Source organism: Nerophis lumbriciformis, linkage group LG25 (assembly GCF_033978685.3).
Source record: "Nerophis lumbriciformis linkage group LG25, RoL_Nlum_v2.1, whole genome shotgun sequence".
NCBI classification, from domain to species: Eukaryota; Metazoa; Chordata; class Actinopteri; order Syngnathiformes; family Syngnathidae; genus Nerophis; species Nerophis lumbriciformis.
In genome coordinates, this window is record NC_084572.2 from 41,636,729 (window position 1) to 41,642,728 (window position 6,000).

Here is a 6,000-nt window from a genome sequence, read left to right on the forward strand (position 1 = left end):
CTTTTCTTGTAAAATTACGACTGTTATTGAGTACAATTCCAACTTTTGTCATAATATTGCACAAATGTTCAGTTTTTCTTGTCTCGCGTTATGTAAAATTACGACTTTTATTATAATACTGCCAAAATTCTACGTTCTACTGTAATAACTTGAAGTAAATCATGAAGATTAAAAACAAAATTACAAACAAAAATTTAAAAACTTTTTTTTTTCTTTTTCTCACAATGTGCCGACTTTTTTCCTATAAAAATGTTCTTTCTGTTTTTGTGATATTGCATTGAGTTCTATTGTCCTTTTCAAAAAGTCTCATTAAATAGTTGTCCAACTTTTGTTTCAGAAATTAAAATAGGAAAAAAAAATGGCGCAAAATTAGTTTTTTGGTTTGCATTCGAAAATTCAAAATAGTTGTTTATTTTATTTTAATTTTTTATAATTTTTTTTAATCTTCATTATTTACTTGAAATTATTACAGTATGTCTCTATATACATATTCATTTTTTTTATTTTTTTTATTTTGGCCAAAGGGGGCGCATTTCAATTTCTTACACACACTTGTTATTTCATATGTTGGCCAGAGGGGGAGCACTTTTTTTTTAAAATTATTTTGTGATAATATTGTGATAAAAGTCAGAATTTTATATGACAAATGTCACCATTTGGCATTAAAAACTAATAATTTAAATTTTAAATTGTTCCCAATTTTATAAGAGAAAAGTCGACATTGTGAGAAAAAGACTGCTTTTAATAAAAATAAAAAAATGTTGTAATTGGTTTTTAATCTTCATTATTTACTTCAAGTTATTACAGTATGTCTCTATATACATATTATAAAACTTTAATATTTATTTTCTCGTAAAATTATTACTTTTTTATGTAAAATTGTTAATTTTGTCATATAAAATTCTAAATTTTATCACAATATTGCCTTTTTTTTTTTTCAAGTGCTCCCCCTCTGGCTAACATATGAAATAACAAGTGTGTGTAAGAAATTGAAATGCGCCCCCTTTGGCCTAAATTAATTTAAAAAATAAAATAAATATGTATATAGAGACATACTGTAATAAAGAAGTAAATCATAAAGATTAAAAACCAATTACAAACAAAACAAACAAAAAAAAGTAAATTAATTAAAAGCTTTCTCACAGTGTCGACTTTTTTCTTATAAAATTGGGAACAATTTAAAATTAAAATTATTAGTTTTTAGTGCCAAATGGTGACATTTGTCATATAAAATTCTGACTTTTATCACAATATTGCCAATTTTTTTGTTGTTCTTATAAAATAGTGCCTTTTTTGGAGTAAAATCATGACTTTTGTCACAATTTTGCCAAGTAAAATTCCAATTATTATCATAATATTGCCAACAATTGAAAGTTTTCTTATAAAATTGTGACTTTTGTGGAGTAAAATGACGACTCTTTTCATAAAATTGCCCAAATTTTAAGCTTTTCTTGTAAAATTACGACTGTTATTGAGCAAAATTCCAACTTTTGTCATAATATTGCACAAATGTTCAGTTTTTCTTGTCTCGCGTTATGTAAAATTACGACTTTTATTATAATACTGCCAAAATTCTACGTTCTACTGTAATAACTTGAAGTAAATCATGAAGATTAAAAACAAATTACAAACAAAAATTAAAAAAACTTTTTTTTTCTTTTTCTCACAATGTGCCGACTTTTTTCCTATAAAAATGTTCTTTCTGTTTTTGTGATATTGCATTGAGTTCTATTGTCCTTTTCAAAAAGTCTCATTAAATAGTTGTCCAACTTTTGTTTCAGAAATTAAAATAGGAAAAAAAATGGCGCAAAATTTGTTTTTTGGTTTGCATTCGAAAATTCAAAATAGTTGTTTATTTTATTTTAATTTTTTATAATTTTTTTTAATCTTCATTATTTACTTCAAATTATTACAGTATGTCTTTATACACATATTAATTTTTTATTTATTTTTTATTTTGGCCAAAGGGGGCGCATTTCAATTTCTTACGAACACTTGTTATTTCATATGTTGGCCAGAGGGGGAGCACTTTTTTTTTTTTATTATTTTGTGATAAAATTGTGATAAAAGTCAGAATTTTATATGACAAATGTCACCATTTGGCATTAAAAACTAATAATTTAAATTTTAAATTGTTCCCAATTTTATAAGAAAAAAGTCGACATTGTGAGAAAAAGACTGCTTTTAATAAATAAATAAAAAATTTGTAATTGGTTTTTAATCTTTATTATTTACTTCAAGTTATTACAGTATGTCTCTATATACATATTATAAAACTTTTTTAATATTTATTTTCTTTTTTATGTAAAATTGTTCATTTCTAATGTAAAATGGTGACATTTGTCGTATAAAATTCTGACTTTTATCACAATATTGCCAATTTTTTTTGTTGTTCTTATAAAATAGTGCCTTTTTTGGAGTAAAATCATGACTTTTGTCACAATTTTGCCAAGTAAAATTCCAATCATTATTATAATATTGCCAACAATTGAAAGTTTTCTTATAAAATTGTGACTTTTGTCGAGTAAAATGACGACTCTTTTCATAAAATTGCCAAAATTTTAAGCTTTTCTTGTAAAGTTACGACTGTTATCGAGTAAAGTTCCAACTTTTGTCATAATATTGCACAAATGTTCAGTTTTTCTTGTCTCGCGTTATGTAAAATTACGACTTTTATTATAATACTGCCAAAATTCTACGTTCTACTGTAATAACTTGAAGTAAATCATGAAGATTAAAAACAAATTACAAACAAAAATTAAAAAACTTTTTTTTTTCTTTTTCTCACAATGTGCCGACTTTTTTCCTATAAAAATGTTCTTTCTGTTTTTGTGATATTGCATTGAGTTCTATTGTCCTTTTCAAAAAGTCTCATTAAATAGTTGTCCAACTTTTGTTTCAGAAATTAAAATAGGAAAAAAAATGGCGCAAAATTTGTTTTTTGGTTTGCATTCGAAAATTCTAAATAGTTGTTTATTTTATTTTAATTTTTTATAATTTTTTTTAATCTTCATTATTTACTTCAAATTATTACAGTATGTCTTTATATACATATTAATTTTTTATTTATTTTTTATTTTGGCCAAAGGGGGCGCATTTCAATTTCTTACACACACTTGTTATTTCATATGTTGGCCAGAGGGGGAGCACTTTTTTTTTTAATTATTTTGTGATAATATTGTGATAAAAGTCAGAATTTTATATGACAAATGTCACCATTTGGCATTAAAAAATAATAATTTAAATTTTAAATTGTTCCCAATTTTATAAGAAAAAAGTCGACATTGTGAGAAAAAGACTGCTTTTAATTAAATTCTTTTTTTTTGTAATTGGTTTTTAATCTTTATTATTTACTTCAAGTTATTACAGTATGTCTCTATATACATATTATAAAACTTTTTTAATATTTATTTTCTCGTAAAATTATTACTTTTTTATGTAAAATTGTTCATTTCTAATGTAAAATGGTGACATTTGTCGTATAAAATTCTGACTTTTATCACAATATTGCCAATTTTTTTTGTTGTTCTTATAAAATAGTGCCTTTTTTGGAGTAAAATCATGACTTTTGTCACAATTTTGCCAAGTAAAATTCCAATTATTATCATAATATTGCCAACAATTGAAAGTTTTCTTATAAAATTGTGACTTTTGTCGAGTAAAATGACGACTCTTTTCATAAAATTGCCCAAATTTTAAGCTTTTCTTGTAAAATTACGACTGTTATTGAGTACAATTCCAACTTTTGTCATAATATTGCACAAATGTTCAGTTTTTCTTGTAAAATTTTGACTCGCGTTGAGTAAAATGACGACTTTGTCTGCCAAAATGCTACGTCTTTCTTATGGAATTGTGACCTTTTTCTTGTGAAATTCCAACTCATTTTTCACAAGAAGCTTTTTTATATTTGCATAGTATGTATATATTATTAATGTTGTAAATACACTTCTTTATATATCTAGAAAGGCTGGTCCTAAAGAGGGAGGCATTTTTCTCAGGTCTCAAGAAGGTAACAAATACAAGTGTGTGTGTGTGTGTGTGTGTGTGTGTGTGTGTGTGTGTGTGTGTGTGTGTGTGTGTGTGTGTGTGTGTGTGTGTGTGTGTGTGTGTGTGTGTGTGGCGTACCTGACAGGAGGTCAGTCATAGAGCAGCGCCGGTTACGGTTCAAGGGTTCAGCACGCTCAGCTGCACATCCAAACGCCAGCGTGGGGGAGAAAATGCAAGCAGAGAAGCAAAGGACCAATGGTAAGCAGAAGAATGTGAAGAATCTTCCTAAGTCTACGGGAGGAAAAGAACCATCCGGATTGTTCTAGGCGCAAAGTGTAAAAGGCAGCATGTGTGATGGTATGGGGGTGTATTAGTGCCCAAGACATGGGTAACTCACACATCTGTGAAGGCACCATTAATGCTGAAAGGTACATACAGGTTTTGGAGCAACGTTACCATGGACGCCCCTGCTTATTTCAGCAAGACAATGCCAAGCCACGTGTTACATCAACGTGGCTTCATAGTAAAAGAGTGCGGGTACTAGACTGGCCCGCCTGCAGTCCAGACCTGTCTCCCATTGAAAATGTGAAGCCTAAAATAGCACAACGGAGACTGTTGAACAACTTAAGCTGTACATCAAGCAAGAATGGGAAAGAATTCCACCTGAGAAGCTTCAAAAATGTGTCTCCTCAGTTCCCAAACCTTTACTGAGTGTTGTTAAAAGGAAAGGCCATGTGTCGGTGCTGTCTAGAGCTCGGCAGAGTAACCGTGTAACACTCTTCCATTTCAGTAGGTGGCAGCAGGTAGCTAATTGCATTGTAGATGTCGGGAACAGCGGGAGGCAGTGTGCAGGTAAAAAGGTGTCTAATGCTTAAACCAAAAATAAACAAAAGGTGAGTGCCCCTAAGAAAAGGCATTGAATCTTAGGGAAGGCTATGCAGAACTAAACTGAAACTGAACTGGCTACAAAGTAAACAATAACAGAATGCTGGACGACAGCAAAGACTTACTGTGGAGCAAAGTCGGCGTCCACAATGTACATCCGAACATGACGTGACAATCAACAATGTCCCCACAAAGAAGGATAAAAACAACTGAAATATTCTTGATTGCTAAAACAAAGTAGATGCAGGGAAATATCGCTCAAAGGAAGACATGAAACTGCTACAGGAAAATACCAAAAATAGAGAAAAAGCCACCAAATAATTATATATATATATATATATATATATATACACATATATACACACACACAGACACATTATTACATATGTATATATATATACATATATATATACATACATACAGTATATATACACACACACACACACACACACATACATATATATATATATATATATATATATATATATATATATATATATATATATATATATATATATATATATATATATATATATATACAATTTTAAACAATTTTTAAAAAATTAAATTTTTTTAAACAATTTTAACAATTAGTATTTTTTTTTTAGGGTTAGGGTTAGGGTTAGGGTTAAGATTAGGGTTAGGGTAAAAATTAAAAAAAAAATTTAAAAAATTTAAAAAAATTTAAAATATTTTTTTTTTTAATTAAAATTTTCTTTAAAAAAATTAAAAAAAATTTAAAAAATTTAATTTTTTTTCAAATGTTTTAAAAAAAATTTAAAAAAATTTAAAAAAATTAAAAAAAATTTAAAAAAATTTAAAAAAATTAAAACATTTTTAATTTTTTTTTAAAAAATTTAAAAAATTTTAAAAAATGTTAAGAAAATACAAAAAATAGAGAAAAAGCCACCAAAAAAGAAGCGCAAGACAAGAACTAAAACACTACACAGAGGAAAAAAGCAAAAAAACTCTAAATAAGTCACGGCGTGATGTGACAGTACACCTACTTTGAGACAAGAGCTAAAGTGATGCATGGTTGGTTATGCTTTAAAGTCATATCCAACAATTGCAACAACAACTTTTTACTGTCAACTGAGTTTCGTTTTTTTATGATTTCTGCTGGTGGTG

General features: G+C 27.8%; 1 protein-coding gene across 4 annotated transcripts in view; it reads right to left on the minus strand.

Moving 5' to 3' along the window:
• apbb2b (amyloid beta (A4) precursor protein-binding, family B, member 2b) overlaps positions 1-6,000 on the minus strand; it is a 301,890-nt gene that overhangs the window by 205,498 nt on the left and 90,392 nt on the right. For 2 of the 4 annotated variants that reach the window (XM_061984436.2, XM_061984437.2), the window contains exon 3: positions 4,126-4,185. The exons of the other annotated variants lie outside the window; for them this stretch is intronic. The gene's annotated coding sequence lies outside the window, so the exon portion shown is untranslated. The remainder of the gene's footprint in view (positions 1-4,125; positions 4,186-6,000) is intronic. 4 annotated transcript variants of the gene reach the window in all.